Source organism: Polypterus senegalus, chromosome 13 (assembly GCF_016835505.1).
Source record: "Polypterus senegalus isolate Bchr_013 chromosome 13, ASM1683550v1, whole genome shotgun sequence".
Classification (NCBI taxonomy): Eukaryota; Metazoa; Chordata; class Cladistia; order Polypteriformes; family Polypteridae; genus Polypterus; species Polypterus senegalus.
The window spans coordinates 54,891,729-54,914,091 of NC_053166.1; positions in this window are offsets into that span (position 1 = coordinate 54,891,729).

Here is a 22,363-nt window from a genome sequence, read left to right on the forward strand (position 1 = left end):
TTCAGATACTGTAACATCAGTGCCAGCAACAGATGACATTAGAGCCTTTTTAGTTTACAATGTGCTATGTACTGAAAGAATGACACCAGCTACTCAGTTTTACAATGCTGGAGTGATGAACTTCAAAGTTTGCTCACTACTATAATACAAACTCGACTTGATTAGTCCCGGGACTCTCAGACCAAGCATCTTTTATTTCTTTTGGAGGCTAAAAGGCAGCTTTATGCACTACATCTCTGGCCAAATCTGCTTCTCCCACTGCCAGCTTTGAATGTTTTTCAAGAATAATGATGGTGCTTTGTGGATTGGGGCCCAACTATGTAAACATTACATTGACTTTTATCATTTTATCGATTTTCCCACTGCATTCCAAGATTACAGAATCTTTTGGTGCTTAAATATATAAAAAATACTCCCACTTGGTGGAACCCCAGTCCAATGTTTTCCATGTTTACACACATTTGGCTGTTTTTGGTTTGCCAGTCAACCTAACTGTACCTTTCTGAGCTGCGAAATGTAAAAAGAACTAAAAGACGACTGCCAGGCTAAAATTCAAATTGAGGTCCAAGCTCTCTTAAGTGACAACATTCAGTGCCACTCTCCTGATAATTAGTAATTACACTTATGTACACTCCTCAAATAACACTAGTGTTAATGAAAAGAGTGGGAAGAACAAGTTTACCTGGATTGTGTCTCTGCAATGATAAATTCACAAAACTCTGTTCTAAAGGCTAGGTGTGATGAGACATAGTCTGTGGATTTACTGTGAGCAATGAAAGGACCAAGAGATAATAACATGAACCAGAATCATAGTCAGCACCAGGCAAGGTCAAAACTGGGAGATCAAAAATATGTCAAGCAACTAAAGCACTGGGGCCAACCAAAAATCAAAGCTAAAGGCAAATAATAGATTGAAACTGAAGGAACATAGTACTTGGCCTACCTAGGTGAAGCATAATCTCTACTTGCACCTAAGATGTTCCGGTGATATTAAAGCCACATGACCCGTGATTTGTAAATAGTAAATGGGAAGAATTAAATAATTACAACTTAATCCCAAATGAGTTTCAAACACTAAAGATCTACAGAAATTAATTTGTTCTATGGCATTACTCAGGTGGGTGCCACCTCTAGTTGCACCATGTGTGCCTTTGTGCTCTAAGTTCATAACTGTTGTGATTCTACTAACACAAAAAGGATGAGGCCTTTAAAAAAAAACAACAATACAGAAAACAGGCCAGAATCCTAACAGAAATCAAATCCTAATAGGTCTCAGAAACACAATAAATCTTAACTCTTTCACTGGTAGATTCATAGAGACTTTTCATTCACAGGTCATATTGTTACTCCACTTACACCTTAACACCAGCAAGACCAAGGAGCTGGTGGTGGATTTTAGGAGGCCCAGGCCCCTCATGGACCCTGTGATCATCAGAGGTGACTGTGTGCAGAGGGTGCATACCTATAAATATCTGGAGTGCAGCTGGATGACAAATTGGACTGGACTGCCAATACTGATGCTCTATGTAAGAAAGCTCAGAGCAGAATATACTTTCTGAGAAGGTTGGCATCCTTCAACATCTGCAGTAAGATGCTGCAGATGTTCTACCAGACGGTTGTGGCGAGTGCCCTCTTCTACGCGGTGGTGTGCTGGGGTGGCAGCATAAAGATGAAAGACGCCTCATGCCTGGACAAACTTGTTAAGAAGGCAGGCTCCATTGTAGGATTAAAGTTGGACAGTTTGACATCTGTGGCAGAGCGACGGGCACTAAGCAAACTCCTGTCAATCATGAAGAATCCACTGCATCCACTTAACAGTGTCATCTACAGACAGAGGAGTAGCTTCAGTGACAGACTTTTGTCACTGTCCTGTTCCACTGACAGACTAAAGAGATCGTTCCTCCCCCACACTATGCGACTCTTCAATTCCACCCGGGGGAGTAAATGCTAACATTAATTTTATTTTAATTCTTTTCATTTTTATTACTATTTAATTTAATATTGTTTCTTTGTATCAGTATACTGCTGCTGGATTATGTGAATTTCCCCTTGGGATTAATAAAGTATCTATCTATCTATCTATCTATCTATCTATCTATCTATCTACTCACACCGAGCCAAATATGTTTGGATCCACTCACCCAAAATAGCCAAAGAACTGTGAGGCCTTGAAAAACAACCAGACCCGAAGTAGACCCGAATCCCATCAGTGTGCCTAAAGGACGTGCACAAAAAGGCAGCCTAGCTTCCACTTGAGTGGCTGATTAGGCCCCACAACAAGCTAAAATGCACTTAACACGTATCAGGAATATACTCTGAAATGACCCAGAATACACACAAACCTAGCTAGATTTTTGACTAGTACAGAGCATGGCAATGAAAAATCTTCATAAAAGGAGAATTTATTCACAGAACTTAAAAAAGAGGCAAAAGGGATTTACCAACAAAGCAATCCTAAGCAAACAAGTCTCAAAACATTAACCAGAACTCAGAATCCTAAAACCAAAAGCAAAAGAGCTGAAAAGCTAGTAAATACAAAAATTAGAAATAGCAAAAAAGAGAATAACCAAACACCAAGCACATATAAAATGCCAATTCCCATGAGTCTTTATAGGGCTGGGAGCAGTCCCTCAACAGAGACTGACTTGTGGCCCTGCTTCTTGGGACTCCACACACAAAATACAAGGGGCATGGCAGAACACATTTAAGCACATAAAAATTACATAATAAAACTATATATTTTCCCACTTGTGTCCTTCTCTAATTCAAGTGAGATTATATGCATTTCTTAGATTGACTTTAGTAAAAATTATTCTGTATACTGTATGATTTGGGGGCGGCACGGTGGCGCAGTGGGTAGTGCTGCTGCCTCGCAGTTAGGAGACCTGGGTTTGCCTCCCGGGTCCTCCCTGCGTAGATTTTGCATGTTCTCCCCGTGTCTGTGTGGGTTCCCTCCGGGCGCTCCGGTTTCCTCCCACAGTCCAAAGACATGCAGGTTAGGTGCATTGGCAATTCTAAATTGTCCCTACTGTGTGCTTGGTGTGTGTGTGTGTGTATGCTCTTTGGTGGGCTGGCAGCCTGCCCAGGGTTTGTTTCCTGCCTTGCGCCCTGTGTTGGCTGGGATTGGCTCCAGAAGACCCCCCCGTGACCCTGTAGTTAGGAAATAGCAGGTTGGATAATGAATGGATGGATGATTTGATTTAAAAGAAGAGTGGTTATTCTTAACTGTAATTTTGTTTACTTTACTGAGCCATTGTTTTCATCTCAAAGAAAAACCCAACTCTAGCTGCACTAGAAGATGAGCAGATAGATCCAGTAGCTAGATTTGCTATTACAGGTATGTAGCTATCCATAATGCTTGATTTGGGACCAGCAAGTGCATAAATTCTAATTTTTGGTAATGGTGGCTCCAGGTAATTGATTAATTGCTCAGCAATTCTAAGAACCATGTGAACTAAAAAGTCTCAAAATCACAATAATAAATCAAAATAATGAACCAATACATACAATTAATAGTTTGGATTTGTTCAACCAGTCCAACAATAGTTGATCAAACATTCCTACAATAAGAGGTGCCCCTTCAGTCTCAGCTTTTAAATCCCAGCTGAAGATTCACTACTTCAGTTTAGCATATCCTGACTAGAGCTGCTGATTGACTGTACAGACTACATCTCTGTTATTAGTCATTAGCACTAAAACATAAGTAACATGATCGTTATAATTTGTTACTAACCCTCACCTATTCTGTTTCTCTTCTCGGTACTCAAATGTAGCACTTGGTGCCAACGGCCCACCTGCCAAGTTGTTTTGCCTGCCTAAGGTAAAGTCATCCCTGATGGAGGATCACAGGAATTTTGGGAAAGAAAGGGTGCTTTCATCGGATTGGCTGGCCCAGTGCTGTTTCAGCTGTGTAATGGCCAATAGGGGGAGGCAGCTTGATGGCTGAGGTCACCTGGACTCAAAACAAATCCAAATCATATTATGTGATATCATCTACTGTTAAATTTTGCTTTGTACTTCTAAAATTTTTATTTGTATACTGTATTGAAGATTTTTTCTGTTCTGTGTATTGTATTGTATTGTATTGTATTGTATTGACCCCCTTCTTTTTGACACCCAGTTCACGCCCAACCTACCTGGAAAGGGGTCTCTTTTTGAACTGCCTTTCCCAAAGTTTCCTCCATTTTTTCCCTCCTGGTTTTTTTTTTGGGAGTTTTTCCTTGTCTTCTTAGAGAGTCAAGGCTGGGGGCCTGTCAAGAAGCAGGACCTGTTAAAGCCCATTGCTACACTCCTTGTGTGATTTTGGGCTATACAAAAATACATTGTATCGTATTGTATTGTATTCCAACTCTTTGCATACCTTGTTATGCTGTTTCAGTGCATGCACATCATATTTTTATTTGTCAAAAACCTCGGCACTCATTTCAATTTGTGGGTTAGTGTACTCCATAAACCATCTAGTTCCCCATCAACAGTCTGACTTATTATCTTGAATTGTAATGACAGCTTGACTAACTGATCAATCAAGAACAATCAAAATGTTTGGCTACCCAGGAGTGGATAAGTGCTTCATCATGGATTAAATTATTCAGCATGAATAATACTGACATACTTGACTAGTCAATAGTAACTGGACTAATCATTTTAAATGTCAAAGGTTCAATAACCCTAACTTCATCAGTAATTTATAACAACTACTTAACAAATGCACATCCTCTCCACAAAACAAATATAAACCCCTTGAAAAATACTTTTCCATTGATTCATATCCTGTTTTCCAAGAAATTAACAGTATGTTCCTTTTTGCTTTTTGCTCAGAGATTCTCAGTCTTAACACCAGGGGCCTCATGCATAACGCCATGCATGGAACTCATACTATAACATGTGTCACGCACGTGCGAGTAGTGGGCCGCGGAAGAACCTAAACGGGAACATGAAAGTACATGCCAGAGGAGATTGGCGGAGTACTAACCTCTCTCTCTTTTATCCTACAAAAAGAAAGACGCACCACCGCCATAATCCTGCTACCATTTCCCGATTCCACATCACCACTTCCGCACACCTTCTGTCGAGTCCTGATGATGTCATCAATCCCAGAATTCATTTCGGTTCCTTCCCAGCATGCATCACTCTTCATTTCCGGTCCCTCATCATAAATCTTCCCCCATTCCATCATTTGGGCAGTCTCTGTTAGAACCTACAATTAATGTACAAATCTACTTTGACTCATCTTGACAGTATACAGGGCTGAAAACCCCAAACCTTTATGTTTGTCTGGACTCTTTATTACAGTGGCTTACAGTGAACCCTCGTTTATCGCGGTTAATCTGTTCCAGACTCTACCGTGATAAATGAATTTTCGCGAAGTAGGATTCTTTATTTATAAATCGAATATTTTCACAGTTAAGAGTATAGAAAACCTGTTTACGACCTTCTAAATACGTTTTTTAACATTATCAGAGCCCTCTAGACATGAAATAACACCCTTTAGTCCCCATTACACTCGTATTACCCAATATATTAGACAAAATAAGAGAAAATAAGACATATTAGATGTTACAAATATCATATTATTACAAGGCTCACTTTTATCCTCAATTTGTATGCGCTCCATGTGTACATCAGGCATGTAAGTGTAGGGAATGAGAACATCAAAGTGCCCATTCATAACGTCTCCCCTCGAGTGCCTGTCCAAAGTCGTACAATGTCAGCCAGAATCTGTACCACTAAAGATGGAGTTTCATGCACTAAATAAGCTATAGATGAAAATTAGCAAGCACCATCTCCCCTGATATTTACTACGCGGTGAGGCATTTGTACTCCATCAACATTAATTATTTCTATCGACATAATTTTGTCTATTTTTCCAGCGCATTGCGCACAAAAGCAAGGGAATGATGGGAGCACCAGAACTCTGCTCACATCGCGTCACTTCGTAACGCAAGCCGCAAGTAGTAAGTCCGTGATAAGCGGAATACCACTACACTTTGCACTCACGAGACGGAAGGACAATCCCGACCACTTTTATATAGTAGATTATTGTACTGTACATTTAATTGCACACACACACACACAGTTCTTACACACAACCACTAACCTATGAAGGCACAACCTCAGTAGGAGTGTCTTCAGGTGGTGCAGTATCTTCAGCAGGTGCGTTGTTAACTTCTTCCGCTGAAGGAGTACTAGGAGTAGGCAGTGGGTGTCTGGGTGCGTGACTGAAGAACATCTTGATAGGCAGTTGCTGGCGTTGTCTTTTCATATGCATGAGAAGATTTTCACCTTCTCCTGGATAGTAAGCATCTTCCTCCGGCGCTTAGTTGTATTTACAGAAGGCTTAGAAAAAGCAGCACGTTTAGGAGCCATCGTGGGGCTTAGATAAAACTTCTCAGAAAGCGCATGCATAGTGACGTAAACGTGTATGAGAAAAAATCACGATAAAGTGAAGCCACGAAAGTTGAAGCGTGATATAGCGAGGGATCACTGTATTTGGCAGGATTCAGAAAGTCGGAAAAATGTCTGAAGGACAGGACCTTAACTCCGTACTGACAGGAATGGCAGCACAAATCCAAGCTCTGTAGCTCAAACAAGCCGCGACCAAATGCGAGTTGGAGGATACCAAAGCCCGGTTGGCCTCAGCAGCAGCAGTAAGACCTGATCCGCCTCGACCTCTGCCTCCTCCTATCATTCCACTCTCCGAGGCGGATGATATAGAATCGTATTTAGGGATTTTTGAACGCACCGAATCAGCGGCAGTGGACAGAGTGGGCGTCCATATTAGCGCCATATTACCCCCTGAAGGGGGCCGCGCAGTGGACTTATTATGATCTCCCCAAGGAGGAAGCTGCAAGTTATGACCTCCTGAAAGCTGAAATACTCAGCCGCTACGGCATCACCTTGGACCAGCAGGCGACTGAATGGAGGAATTGGCAATTTGACTCGGATCGCCCTGCCCGAGGTCATGCTTTTGAATTTTGGGGTAAGATGGGTCGCTGGCCAGAAGGACCACAGGCACGCCGAGTGGTTGAACAAGTGGCATGCGAAGGTTCAGTTAATGCCATGCCTAGCTATCCCGCCCAGCAGGTCCGAAGACATCCATTCAAGGATATGAAGGGTCTCTTAGAGGTCCTGGAGCACCAACTCGTGGTGCACCGAACCGGGAGATCAGAAAGGCCAACTCGCGGTGCTTGACGCGCTGCTACCCCAGAGCCCTCCCGCCGTGCTGCGGAAGCGTCCTCCAAACTTCGAGAAAAACCAGCCAGACCGCACTGTTTCAAGTGTGGTGAGGCCGGACATCTGCTGCCAGCCTGTCCTCTAAACATGTTGAATGTGGAACCGATGGACTGTAGTTGGGCCACCAGTGAGAGGTACTGTGCTCTGTCTAATCCTCTGGCAATTCTGAACTTGGGAGTGGTGTTGGTGAACGGGCATATGGTTGTGGCTTTGTTTGATACCGGCAGCAACATTACCATTGTAGCTCGCTGTTTTATTCTACCGCAACAGTGGCTTAGGCAATATACAAAAGTTACCTGTGTGCATGGAAAGACCAGATCTTATAAGTCCGCTCGCTGTTACATCTCATGGGAGGGAAACTTAACTCAGCTGACTGTAGCTGTGTTACCTGATCCTCCCTTTCCTGTAATTTTAGGACATGACTGGTCTCAGATTAACCGTGGTAGACTAACAATGATGACATAGGTGGGACGGAGGAAAATATTCAGGCGACGGACCCAATCCCAGAAGTAGATCCAGGTAAGGGCCCAAGCCATAAAATAATATTTTATCAAGACCTGTTGATCCTTTAGATAATATGGATCATCAATTTAGATCTACGCCTGCCTCGTTTAGACAGGAGCAGTGGAATGATGACTCCCTAAAGTTCGCCAGAAATGCTATTGTGTCTATTAATGGCCAATTGGCTACTGGTTCCCTGCCCTGCCCTATTTTGTTTTGGATAACGATCTGTTGTATCGGGTCACTAGTCACAAGGGTGAGGTTCGGAAATTGTTGTTAGTGCCAAAGACCTTCCAGTGGGAGGTCTGCGAACTAGCTCATGCCCACCTCCTAGGCGCCCATCTCGGGGCCGAAAAAACACTAGAGAAAATTAAACTCCGCTTTTATTGGCCTGGAATAAACGAGGAGGTCAGACGTTTTTGCCAGTCCTGCCCGGAGTGTCAGATACGTCAGATTCCTAGGAGGGACCGCGCTCTTCTTGTTCCAATTCCCCTAATTGATATTCCCTTTGAGCAGATCGGTATCGATCTAGTTGGACCCCTAGAACCCTTGAGCCGTAGCCATAAATATATATTAGTCATGGTTGATTATGCGACATGATACCCAGGAGCGGTTCCGTTGCGCTCCGCTAATACAAAAAGTATCGCACGGGAATTAGTCCTTTTTTTTTCAGAGTGGGAATACCTAAAGAAGTCCTGCCGGATCAAGGTATTCCCTTTACTTCAGATACGTTCAGGGAGGTGGCCAAGTTACTCCGTGTTAAGCATCTCAAAATGTCTGTCTATCACCCGCAAATAGACGGGTTGGTAGAGCGGTTAAACCAGACACTTAAACAGATGCTGCGCAAAGTAGTCAGTGCGGACGGTAGGAACTGGGACCAGTTTTTGCCCCTTGTGCTTTTTGCCTACCGGGAGGTGCCTCATGCCTCCATGGGTTTTTCCCCTTTTGAGCTCCTATATTGACACCAACCCTGGGGACTTTTGGATATAGTAAAAGTAGGGTGGAAAGACGAAACCCCTCCTTCTACTAATGTATTAGAATATGTCACGCAACTACACGATAGATTAACTAAAATTTGACCTGTTTTAAAAGAACATATGATACGTGCTTAAACAGCGCAAGTGCGGTGTTACAACCGGAACTCGGTACTTCGGGAATTTCATCCGGGAGATCGAGTAATGGTGCTTGTGCCCACATCCCATTCTAAATTATTACCTCATTGGCAGGGCCCTTATGAGATCAAAAAAAGAAAAGGGCTCATTGATTATTTGGTAAAACAACCAAATTGTCGAACGAGCAAGAGGGTCTACCACGTGAACTTATTAAAGCCATGGAGAATCAGGGAAGAAACTCCGATCTCCGGGATAGCCCTCTCCCTTTTCGCAGATAAGTCGGTTCTTAACTTCGTTCCAGAACTGACAACCCAACAAAGACAGGAATTAGAGCAAACCATATTAGCCGTCCCTGAGGTAGTTAGCGAGTCACCTGGCCGTACTTCACTGATTAAACATGATATAATTACAGAACCTGGGGTGGTAGTCAGGGAAAGACCCTATCGCCTCCCAGAGGCAGAAGTAGAGCTGGAAATCCAACGGATGTTGAACCTGGACGTTATTGAAGAAAGTCACAGTCCATGGTCCAGCCCTATCGTCCTTGTTTCTAAACCAGATGGCTCTTGGAGATTCTGTAATGACTTTAGACGTCTGAACCAGGTTTCCAAATTCGATGCTTACCCAATACCTCGAGTCGATGACCTTATTGAAAGATTGGGTATGGCCCGATATTTGACTACTCTTGACATGACCAAAGGGTACTGGCAAATTCCCTAAGCGGCATCTGCAAAAGAAAAAACTGCCTTTAGTACTCCTAGTGGACATTGGCAATATAAGGTTCTCCCATTTGGACTGCACGAGGCACCTGCGACCTTCCAACGTCTGGTAGATAGAGTGCTCAGGCCCCATCAGTCCTATTGTACCGCCTACCTTGATGACATAGTCATTTATTCCGGCACCTGGAAGGAACATATATTGCAGGTATTTAAGGTTCTCTCAATGCTAGCGAAAGCCGGTCTCCGCATTAACCCACGCAAGTGTTTCTTTGGACTACAGGAGGCCAAATATTTAGGCTACCTAGTGGGGCGAGGACAAGTAAAACCACAATGTTCCAAAATAAAGGACATCTTGGAATGGCCCCGTCCAATTACCCAGAAACAGGTGCAAGCCTTCTTGGGGTTAGCGGGGTATTACCGCTGGTTCGTGCCCCGTTTCTCCAAAAGGGCAGCGCCCTTGACTAATCTCACAAAGAAACTGGCTCCTTTATATGTGGCATTTATTGACTTGAAGAAGGCCCTGACTTTGGCACCAATTTTGAAAATTCCTAATTTTTTTTGCCTTTTATTCTCCAGACCGATGCTTTGGACACAGGCCTGAGCACCGTTTTCTACCTAAGCCGGAAACTGTTGGATCGAGAGACCAGGTATGCGGCCGTGGAGAGGGAGGCCTTGGCTATTAAGTGGGTGGTGACTCATCTGAGGTCATCTGTTGGGTCGCGATTTCACTCTGGTGACGGACCATGCCACCTTACAGTGGATGGCACTTCATAAGGAGTCGAACCCCCGAGTCACCAGGTGGATTTTGGACCTTCATCCTTATAAGTTTACCGTCACTTATCGTCGAGGTCCCCTTCAAGCCAACGCCGATGCCCTCTCCCGGATTCACGACCTCTCGGTTCGGGCGCGCACGACCCGATGGGTCTGGGCTGAGGGGGTCTCATGTCACGCACGTGCAAGTAGGGAACGGGACGGGAAACATGAAAGCACATGCCAGAGGAGATTGGTGGAGTACTAACCTCTCTCTCTTTTATCCTACAGAAAGAAAGACGCACCACCGCCATGATCCTGCTACCATTTTCTGATTCCGCATCACCAATTCCGCCCTCCCTCTGTCAAGTCCTGATGACGTTATCAATCCCAGAATTCATCTCGGTTCCTTCCCAGCATGCATCACTTTTCATTTCCGGTCCCTCATCATAAATCTTCCCCCATTCCGCCATTTGGGCAGTCTCTGTTAGAAACTACAATTAATGTACAAATCTACTTTGACTCATCTTGAAAGCATACTTGGCCAAAAACCCCAAACCTTTATGTTTGTCTGGACTCTTTATTACACATGACATAAGCACAAAAGCCAAAATGTACTTACGCACAGAAAAATCCAGATGCAGGAATCTGTGTGTTCGCCAACTTCCGCATTCTTCCGCTACATAAATCCCAATCAGCATGAAAAGTAACGCTTATGCACGCGCCTGCTGTCCCGCCCCAACTCCTCCCAGAATTACGCCTCTTTGAATATGCAAATCAATATAAATAGCCCTTAAGCTCATCTTTTATGAAAAGACAATGACAAAAGCACGGGGGAAAATAGAAGAATTTCAGTGAATTCCAAGTGGAGGCAAGGAAAAACATACTATTTGTTGGTTTAAACAGTGGTATAAATAACAAAAGGAAGCTGATTGAGTGACATAGTGCACTGGAGAAACTTGAAAGCTCAAGTTCACAAAGTTGCACAGTGCCCGAAATAAAAAAGAAGTTGTCAGATATTAAAGTCGCCGTGAAAAGGCGAGTCGTACCCCACCATCTGAGTGTCATATGAAAGCTTATTAGGGTACAACGAAAAAAAAAGGCACGCAGTGGGGAAAAAAGCACGAAATGTCAACTTCAATCTCGAAATTTCCACTTTAATCACGTAGTTTATTTTGTCATTAAAGTAGAATATCATAAACTTCATCTTAAAATTGTTTAGTTAACTAGTTTCTCAAATCACATCGTTAGTAAAGTAGCATGTTAAATGCTTTGTTTTGCATGTGTTCTTCTATGTGCTCTATGTGTGTGAATCACTACGTGCTTCTTAAACCGGCTCTCTTCCTCCGACAGGACACAGAATCCATTACATTTGTGATATTACAGCTCTCTGAATAACTAAAATACTGAGATGTATACGTGATATTTTCATGATGATAGGAGTTAAAGCACATTATTAAACATGGAAACACGATGGCGCAGTGATTGTGCGCGACCTTTGATGAAATAATTTATTACAGCAGTACTCGGGGTGGCTCTAGGCTCATGGCGGCCCTGGACAGAGGAAGAATCGGTGGCTCCTTCGCCTGCCAATGTCAATATGGTATCTTATGCACGGCGGATGGCCACGTCCATTGTGGACACAGCACAGCCGCCTCGTGCTCATGGCGCAAGCGTTTAACTTTTGCTGAAATTTACCGCTGTGTTTTTAGCTGTGTCATTATTTTCTCTTTCTGTTTTATATTCAATATATATTGGTGTGGCAGTGCCTGGGATTAGACGGCCCTGTGCAGGTGCACAGTTTGCACATGCCTAAGGCCACCCCTGCAGTACTGTCTCTTTCAAACGTACTAACCTCCAATTCCTGTCCTTCCCTTTCTTTCTCCAAGTAACCTAACCACACAATCAGCTCTGTAATGGACGTTAAGCCATCTGTAAGCTTGTAACGCAGATTCTTCAAAACTTTTAAGGAACATTGAAATATCTTCGTAGTACATGTGTAATTATTCTATCCTTCACGCCAGTACCAGTGAAGCATACAGTGCAAGGCAGGAACAACCTTTAATTATTAACAATATAGATTATTTAAATGAAGTTAAAGTTTTATCTGTATAATATAATAAACATATTTTGCTGCATTTCATCTTTAAAATGATATCATCATCATATATAAATACACTCTTTATAAAGTGGCTCAGGTTGTGCAATATTATAGCTATACTGCATGTTTACAGTGAAGTAATTGTACTAATAAGTACTAACAGTTCTACAAGGAGCACTTGATGGACTGATTGAGTGCATTTAGAGTTCTTGGGATGAAACTGTTTCTGAACCGTGAGGTCCATACAGGAAAGTTTGAAGTGTTTGTCATATGAGAAGCAGTTCAAATAGGAAGCATGGCTGAGGCAGCATGTGCTTGATGCTGTATACCGATAATTCTCTTTCCGATCAGCTGCTCCGCAGCTGCAGTGAGAGTAATATGGAAAAAGATGATCCGCTGTGGCAACCCCTAACGGGAGCAGCTGAAAGAAGAAAAAGAAAGTGCAGTGAGAGTAACAACGCTAAATCAGCTATGGTATTTAGAATAGTTTTACCATTCTGTGGACCATTATATTGTTACTGGTTAATTACAATCAGATGCAATAAACTAATAAATAATATGCGGTTAATTTCAGTGTATTTATAAAGATTTCTCTCCACAGCTTCTCAGTTTAGTTAGCACATAGTTAAGATATTTCCAAGGTGGTCATTATTTCTGGCCAGAGAGATGAAATGCAAGTTGCAGAGATGCAAGCAAATTAAGAGGGAAAATCTTTAGAGTTAGCACAAAAGCCAAAACTGAAATCAAAATAAAAGCCAATAAATTAAAGAATAGATCTAATGCCAAATTTAGTTTTTAGGTTTTTTTCTTTTTAAAAGTGCCTTTCATTTAAGCCATCACAAATAACATTAACATTAACGTAATGACATTATGCATCTTGCATGCTCTAATTATAAGACAAGGAAGAGCAGTGTCATTTCATTAACTATGGGGGCTAGGGTGCCTCCCCACCACACAGGTTAAGCTGCTATGATCCAATGTACATCATTAAGCCCCGAATAATGCATGGGAGATCTTTTTCATGGGACAGTATTCTTCTGCCATCTAGTTGATAAAATAACACCTTGTTGCAAGAAAATCATGAATATTTCTATGCCTTTAGAAACTCTATGGTAACTTATCAATATTCATGAGTGGGGCGGAGCCTTTAACCAATACACATAATGATGTATAAGCAAAACACTGTAAAGCCAGTTTTGGAAAAAACTGAACTGAACCATTAGATGAATTAAACGATAGTGACGACAATGTGAATGCATACAGCACTGTACGATCAAACCATTGCGATATGCTTGGTGAATTTGGTTGTGTGAAGCTTCCACGTGGTAAAAGGGCAAAATGAATGAAATCAAGTCAAAGGACATTAACCTCCTAAGCACTGTTCCCAGTGCAGTGACTGCTAATGTTTGTGTCAAGAGAAATGTGGAAATCACTAAGCCTTGAGCTGTAGTTGCCTACAATAAACCCAATGGGCAGCATCGATCGTGCGGATCAGGCACTGACATTTTACCCATCCATCCATTATCCAACCTGCTATATCCTAACTACAGGGTCACGGGGGTCTGCTGGAGCCAATCCCATCCAACAAATGGTGCAAAGCAGGAAACAAACCGCAGGCAGGGCACCAGCCCATCGCAGGACATTTTACCCTCTCATGTAAAAGCAACACAAAAAATATTATAAGAAAATTGCACAAAGAAACATGCTTCTACTGTCCTGATTGCAATATTAGGCTGTGCCTTGATGACTGTTTCAAAAACATATCACAAGAAGGATGTGTGCTAAACTTGCATTGGTGCAGTCATGGATGCTAGACATATCTTTCGTATGGTATTTATGTGGATGTTTTGGAATTGACATGCTTCTGTTACACTGAAAAAAAATCTACCTTTTTGGCTTGTTTTTCCAGGGGCAAAAATAACACAAAAAAAGTTAACACTGCGTTTGTCAGGAATTGGGCTATTTTATTTCAAACAAAAAAATCCATATTTATAAACTACTGGCAGTCAGAGTGTTCTGTATGTGCTGTGGAGTGTCTTCTAACAGCACCCTAGGAGGATTGTTTCCTTCTCCCCTGATTCGGCTCAATGTGCTTTTCATTAGCCAATCAGCAGCACAGAAACGTAATAAGGTAGAGCAGTAAAGACAAGGTCCTTGTCCAGCTGAGTGGCACATGACAAGCCCTTTATTGCAATGAATCTGCTTCAGAGCTCACTGATAGGACTTTAATTCCAAGCAGCCAGTGCACATATGCAGGGAGGAAGCCATTAACACATTGTTAGTCGTCGTTCAGCAGGAAGAAAGGATTAGAGGATGTCTTTCACACGCATTGTCATGAAAAATGGTGCTGTGCTTAATGATCGAAACTTCAATCTGGTGTGACTTTTATTTGGCAGAGTGCATATTTGTGTATGATGCAATTCATCTGTCTAAGATATGCATATCCAAAGAAATAGCATTTTCCATAGCAAAATTGTTCTGTATTCCCTAATACCACAGTAATATAACCTGCCTGATTACCACACTGCTTGAAATCTTATAACTTTTAAGTATAATAAAAAAAATCATTGGCTACACATTGCATTACTGGTATGACTGACTACACAGAACCACCGCGTAGGTAAACACACCACATTAATAAGCAAGAAGAGCCATTGCCTACAACAGCATGGTGGTATCTTTACAATTTTCTCATTAGGAAAGGAATCCTGATGTAACAACATTATTAAAATACTAGTGGAACACACAGACCTCCAATGTTCAAATATAAGGAAACTGGAATAGGTGGAGTCCATCAATATAATGAAAATCTTGAATATGAATTCTGATCACATAGGCACCATGTGCTGGAAAATTATCGTTACATGCTGTCATGGATGGCAAAGATAAGGAGCTGACGATACTGTACATGTGTTTCTCCAGTTTCTTTTTTAAAACTCTATAGAGTAGGTGTATGATTCAATGGCATCATGGCCATCCTTCATAAATGGAGAAAGTTTTCATGAAAGACCTGAACAACTAAATCGGAGTGATGAACATTGTCTTAGTATGTGTGTGTGTTTCCTTGAATTTCTTTAGCATAGCAGTTAGGTGCGAAAGTAATAAACATATTGGGGTAACAAAATGACGAACAATTGCTATCATATCTTGAAAGTTTTGTTGCATATTTCATACATCACATACTGTAGAAAAGGTTTTCCAGAACTATGAATGAGACTGAAGTCTTGTCTAACGGTCAAATGATGCAAATACAATAAAATAAGCGTTAAGTTTTACTTGTTTACTGTTTTAGTAAGAGAACTCCAGTGGTGTTTATGGAGTGGAAAAATCAAAGGATAGACAATTGGTCGTAGGATTCAAAATGGAAAGGCATTTGGTTTTGTCTTGTTTGGTGTAAATAACTAAATATCTTTGTGCTGGTAAATGACTACTATTTGCAATGAAGACAACATTAATTTCGTTGAATGCTGAAACAACGTTGGTGATCTTGTGTGAGGGTGGCGCAGTGGTAGTACTGCTGCCTTGCAGTAAGCAGACCCAGGTTATCTTCCTGGGTCCTCTCTGTGTGGAGTTTGCATGTTCTCCTCGTGTCTGCATGGGTTTCCTCCGGGTACTCCAGTTTCCTCCCACAGTCCAAAGACATGCAGGTTAGGTGCATTGGCGTTTCTAAATTGTCCCTAGTGTGTGCTTGGTGTGTCTGTGTATGCCCTGCAGTGGGCTGGCACCCTGCCCAGGGTTTGTTTCCTGCCTTGTGCCCTGTGCTAGCTGGGATTGGCTCCAGCAGACCCCCGTGACCCTGTAATTAGGATATAACGGGTTGGATAATGGATGAACGGATGATCTTGCGTGAAATCGGTTATGACGTACATTGTAACTTCTTGAATGTGTCTGCCTGTTGTTTGCGTTTTTATGTTTTTCTTCAACTTGTCTCATTTTTAAATGATTGAGTAAAAACATTGTCATCGTCAATGACATCTTGAAGTGTTTAAAGTAAATGAGGAGAGATATCTGTATTTTCTAGTCTGTAAAGTTATTGTCTAATTGTTTCATGAGAGCCTATAATGTAAAGATTGGCATATGATGGAGGTTGGCCTTTGCAGGGGTGTGGTTTACAAATATAATATAAAGTTGACTAAGAATTTTAAACATGTAAGCACTATACAATATAATACAATTTATTTTTGTACAGCCCAAAATCACAAAAAGCTGAGACCGAAGGGTCATCTCTTATAGAAGCAGGCAGATCATTCCACAGTTTAGGGTCCCTGTAACTAAAAGCTCGACCTTCCACTGTTATTTTATTAATCCTTGGAATCGTAAGCAGACCGGCATCTTGAGATCTTAATGTGCGCTGTGGTTTGTAAGTCATGATAAGTTCAGGCAAGTAAGTCGGACCTTGGCCATTTAATGTTTTATATGTTAAAAGGAGGATTTTGAAATCTTCCCTAAACTTAACTGGGAGCCAGTGTAAGGATTTAAGAACTGGAGTTATGTGTTCATATTTTTTTGTTCTTCTAATAATTTTTGCAGCCGCATTTTGGATTAACTGGAGGCTGTATAAAGAACAGTTTGAACAGCCAGTGAACACCGCATTGCAGTAGTCAATCCTACTAGAAATAAGTGCATGAATTAATTTCTCAGAATCCTGTTTATTTAGAAAGTGACATTTTTAAGATGGAAGAAACATGATTTGGACAACTTTGTAATATGCACTTTAAATGACATGCTAGACTCAAAGATAACTCCTAGGTTGCGGGCTGATTCAGTAAAATTAATGGTGATTCCAACTGAGTTAAATGATGAAAAAATATTGCTGTGATCAACGTCATTCCCTCCAATAATTAACATCTCTGTTTTATCTGTATTTAAAGACAAGTAGTTCTCATCCATCCACTCTTTTAATTCACTAACACTAGTAACTAAAGAAAACATTGGAGAAACTTCATTTGATCTAAATGAAAGGTATAACTGGGTGTCATCTGCATATGAGTGAAAATTAACTATGTCCTGGTGGATTATCAATAGATGTTTCAATGGACAGAAAAGCTAAGGAGCTGTTGATACTGTAAATCTGTTCCAATATTTTTTTTGTTATACTTCCTCAGGAAGTGATAATGTGTGGTGGTTCATACAGACTGTGGTGGGTTGGCGCCCTGCCCAGGATTGGTTCCCCCCTTGCGCCCTGTGTTGTTTGGGATTGGCTCCAGCAAACCCCTGTGACCCTGTGTTTAGATTCAATGGGTTGGAAAAAGGATGGATGGTTCATACAGAGTAAGCAACAAGTTTCCATTTTGGCAGCTTTTTGTATTCCTCCAGGAAAAATATATTTGATAGAAGTGTCACAAGCAGTGTGTTTATCTAACAAGCATTGATGTGGGGCTTTAAAAGCAATGTTCACAATTGGGTGTGAGTGGTGAATGGTGGAAGATCTGTTAGTATCCAGGGAGACATGTTAGCGTGTATGTAGTCTATCTCAGGAGTTCAGTCTTGCACGTGGATGGGCCAGATTACCAGTACCTTGCTCAATGGATCTATATTCAGGTCAACTTCTTACTTTCATATGTGTGGCAATGTCTTTTCATTGTTTGGTTTGCCATTGGTCGGTAGTGACCTGTTTGCTGCATTTGGTTTGCTGATTGAACTCAGATCACTAAAAAGAATCCTCCCTCCCACTCAGATGATCACGCTCAGTTCAAAAAGGTGGATGCTCTGTTGATTACACTCAGTTCACTAAAGGGGACCTAATCTGACTTACACTTACATGAAAAAATGGAGCACAAAAGTTTTTTTTTTCACTTTATACTGCAAAAGAGCAAAAGCATGAGTTTAGTAAACTGATATTGATTAAAAATCACTTACGCTGAATTGTGTACCAAGAAAGACCACACAGTTTTGTGATCCTGAACCTTTAAATGGAAGCTTGAGAGTCAAGTGAATTTTGCAGACAATGACTTCAGAAACTTAAAAGCGTGTAAATGGGTTCTGTACAAATTAGGATTTGACAGGACGTGTAATTTACTATATTTGTTTTACATAAAGTTTTGTTCTATTTGGTGCTGATTGTTACAAAATATTTACTAAGAATCTTCAGCATTTGGTGTGAAATGTAAAACACTTATGTGCTGGTAATGTTTTGCATTTCAACTAAATGTTACATACTGCAATATGCATTTGTAATGTTCTGTTAGTGAGGGTTATGATAAATGGTCAATACAACATGAGGCTAAGGAGAGACCCATTAGGACAGTTCTGTTCTGGGACCTGACATTTATAACTACACTACTGGGTAGTATACACACTGTGGTTCAGCCTGGTGCCTGCTTTACTTGTTACTGTTAAAAAATGCAGGCAAAGAGTACTTTGTTGTGACACACAGTGTACCTTCTTCAGCTATGGTATAAAGTAATGACACTACTGTTTCCTCTGACACCAAAAAAACAATAATTACATGCACTCACTTTCATTAATTTGTAGGTGGAGACAGTGGTATGAAAAGTTTCTCAAAGTTGCTCATGTAGCAGCCATGAACTGATAAAAGCCCACTTATCAGGACAGTGTATCAAGAACAGTACAGAGGAATTAAAATATACAGTGGTGCTTGAAAGTTTGTGAACCCTTTAGAATTTTTGATAATTCTGCATAAATATGACCTAAAACTTCATCAGATTTTCACTCAACTCCTAAAAGTAGATAAAGAGAAACCAGTTAAACAAATGAGACACAAATATTATACTTGGTAATTTATTTATGACTTCATGATATTATTTATCTTAACTTTCAGAAAGCATTTGATAAGGTTAACCAGAGAGGTTGGGTATCAAACTAAAAAAAGTTCAGGGTGTTGTGTGTAGATGGATGCAGAATTGGCTAAAACACAGAAAGCAGAGTGTGATGGTGTGAGGATTTCGACCGGAATTGGCTGACATTAAGATTGTTGTCCGACAGGAGTCAGTGCTAGGGCCACTGCTGTTTTTAATAAATATAAATGGTTTGTATAAGAATATAACTAACAAGCTGGTTAAGTTTGAGGATGAGACCAAGCCAAGTGGCGTGACAGATGATCTAGAATCTGTTGAATTATTACAGAGAGACTTTGACAGCATACAGGGTTGGGCAGATTTGTGGCAGAAGAAGTTGAATGTAGTTAAATGTACATGCGGGAAGTAAAATGTTAGATTTGAATACACAATGGGTTCTAAAAATTGTAAGTGCACGCCATGAGAACAATTTAGGGAATGTAGGGGACTCATCATTATCAACTTCCAGACAGTGTTCAGAAGCCATTAAGACAGCTAACAAAATGTTAGGTTATATAGCACAATATGTAGAGTACAAGTCGAAGGAGGATATAATGGGTTATAGATGGTTTATAGGCTTTATAATGCACTGGTGAGGCCTCATCTGGTCTACTGTACAGTTTGGGTCCCTGGGCTACAAACAAAGACATAGAGGCGCTAGAAAAAGCCTGACTAGGCTGATTATAGGGCAACAGGGGATGAATTATGAAGGAAGATTAAAAGAGCTGAGCCTTTTCAGTTTAAGCAGAAGGAGATTAAGTAGAGAAATGATTGAAGTGTTTAAAATTATGAAAGGAATTAGTACAGTGGATCAAGACTGTTATTTTAAAATACATTCAACAAGAACATGGGGAAACAGTTGGAAATTTGTTAAGGGTAAATTTCACACAATCATTAGGAAGTTGTTCTTCACACAGAGAACCACAGACACAGAATAAGCTACCAAACAGTGGGGCAGACAGCAGGACTTCAGGGACCTTCAAAACGTGATGTGATGTTTTTATAGATGAAGAAAGTGGATAGGTCAGATGAGTTTTGTTAAGCTGAATGACCTGTTCTCATCTAAATTTTTTCAATGTTCTAATGTCTATAATTTATTGATGAAAATATTTTTTTTCCATTAGGTGTTGACATTTGAATGCTGGATTGTGCTGTTTTCATTGTTTCTTAAATGGGATTAATGATAAATATGATTAATTCCAATTTTTTTTTACATATTTTATTGCATATTGTCTGTGGTAGAAGAATTTCAGTGGCACAAGAACTTGCTGTTACAACACCAGATAAGCTTCTCCTAGAAATATCAGTGAACATCAGTGTGTGTGGTGTTACCTACAGCTACTTAATATTTAAGTGCATCATATTTCTTTGAAGTAAAGCATAAGCCTACATTTTTATTTCAAAATATAAGAAACCAAATTAAAGTAAAATAACATTTGTTTAGAAATGACTCCCATTTGATATTGAGGTTTGGTTTTAAAATTGGTCTTTTAAAAAATCACATTGATAGTAAATATTTCTCACTAAACTAAAAAAAGAAAAACAACAAATGCTTTTTATCAAGTAGATAGATAACAATAACTACAATATATATATGTGATGACCATTAGCAAGTAGTTGTGTCTTGCCTGTCTGTAATAAGTGTATATGTTTAATATGTCACTGTGTTCTGTACAAAAATATTTTACAAATCTACTTTTCTTTCTACTCACATGCACAGCTAACACAAAGCCGGATTTAGCACAGGGGTTCACCATATAAGAACTCCTAGGGCAGCATTTTATGGCAGTGGTTCTCAACCTATGGGGCAGGGCCCTCTAGGGGGGTGCGAAGTAACAAAAAGGGGGACGCGAAGATGTGAAAAAAGAAAACAAGAATGAAAAATATGAAAAAAAACATCTGTTGAAACCAAAACAAAATTAACTTAAACTACATTCTGATACTTGAACAATAGAGTTAGATAAATGTCGATAAAAGTTAAGTAGGTATAATAAAATATGCATCTACATTTCAAAAAAATTTTAGGGGGGCGCGAATAAAACTGTTATGAAAACTCGGGTTGCAAATATTTAAAGGTTGAGAAACATTGTTTTAAGGCAAGACAGTTAGGGACAACTGTGAAATGGGCAGTCAGACTGAGGACCATTGTATACTATTTCTGTGTGTCAAACTCAGCATGAAACTGTATCCTCTTTGCCTTGTTTGGAATGGCGTGATTCACTGAAATGGGTGGCTACACATGAAGAAAGAGTGTAAAGCCTTGGAACATTGCCCGGCACACCTTTGAAACCAACGGACGGATGGGAGATAACATCATCTGATCCGGAAAATCCTTCCAACGCAGCAATGAAAACGGTAGACTCTGCACATCGGGCCCCCACTCCTGAACTGGGTTTGTGTCATGGCTTCCTTCTTCTGTTATGCAGCGTAAACCGTCATTAAAGAAAGCTAAGTTATATCTCCTATGTGATTTCTTACCACCATATCACCAAGGGAGGGGTATCGCCTTTTTATATTATATGTTTATAGTTTCGAGTTATGTAACACGCCGCAATTAAAAAAGAACTCATTCCAACAAAGGAGCTAGCGCCCCCTGCTGGGTACACTGTTTTTCTTAGAATGGATGAAACTGATTGAAGATCTTTGGGACTTTTTCTACCCTTCATTGTGGGGACACATGCTTTGATTAGAAACAGAAAACGAATTCATATAAACATGAGTCGGTGATTATGCTCTGTGCTCTGTATAATATCATCATACTCTTGACATTATTCCCAAAGAAGGTTTAAGCTGATGGCAATATCCCTTGTTCATCACTTTTACAAGTTTAATATGAAGTAGAGGCAAAAATATCTTTGTTGGGTTAATAAGAGGTTTATATGTCATATTTTTGACAAAATGCTACTGGAGCAGCCAGCTCTTTTTAGTGTAATAAGTCTCTTTAGCATGGCTGTCCCATTCACAAATGAACAAAGAATACTTGGTATATCTGAGCTATATTCCTAGTAGCAGTGCCACAACCTCAAGACCACCACAGATGATCCAGTTGTAGTTGCTGTACTATATATGTATACTTATGAGAGGATATCACAAAGATATCACACAAATAGCTGAATGCAGTAAAACAATACATGATAGGAAAATGTAAAGTGA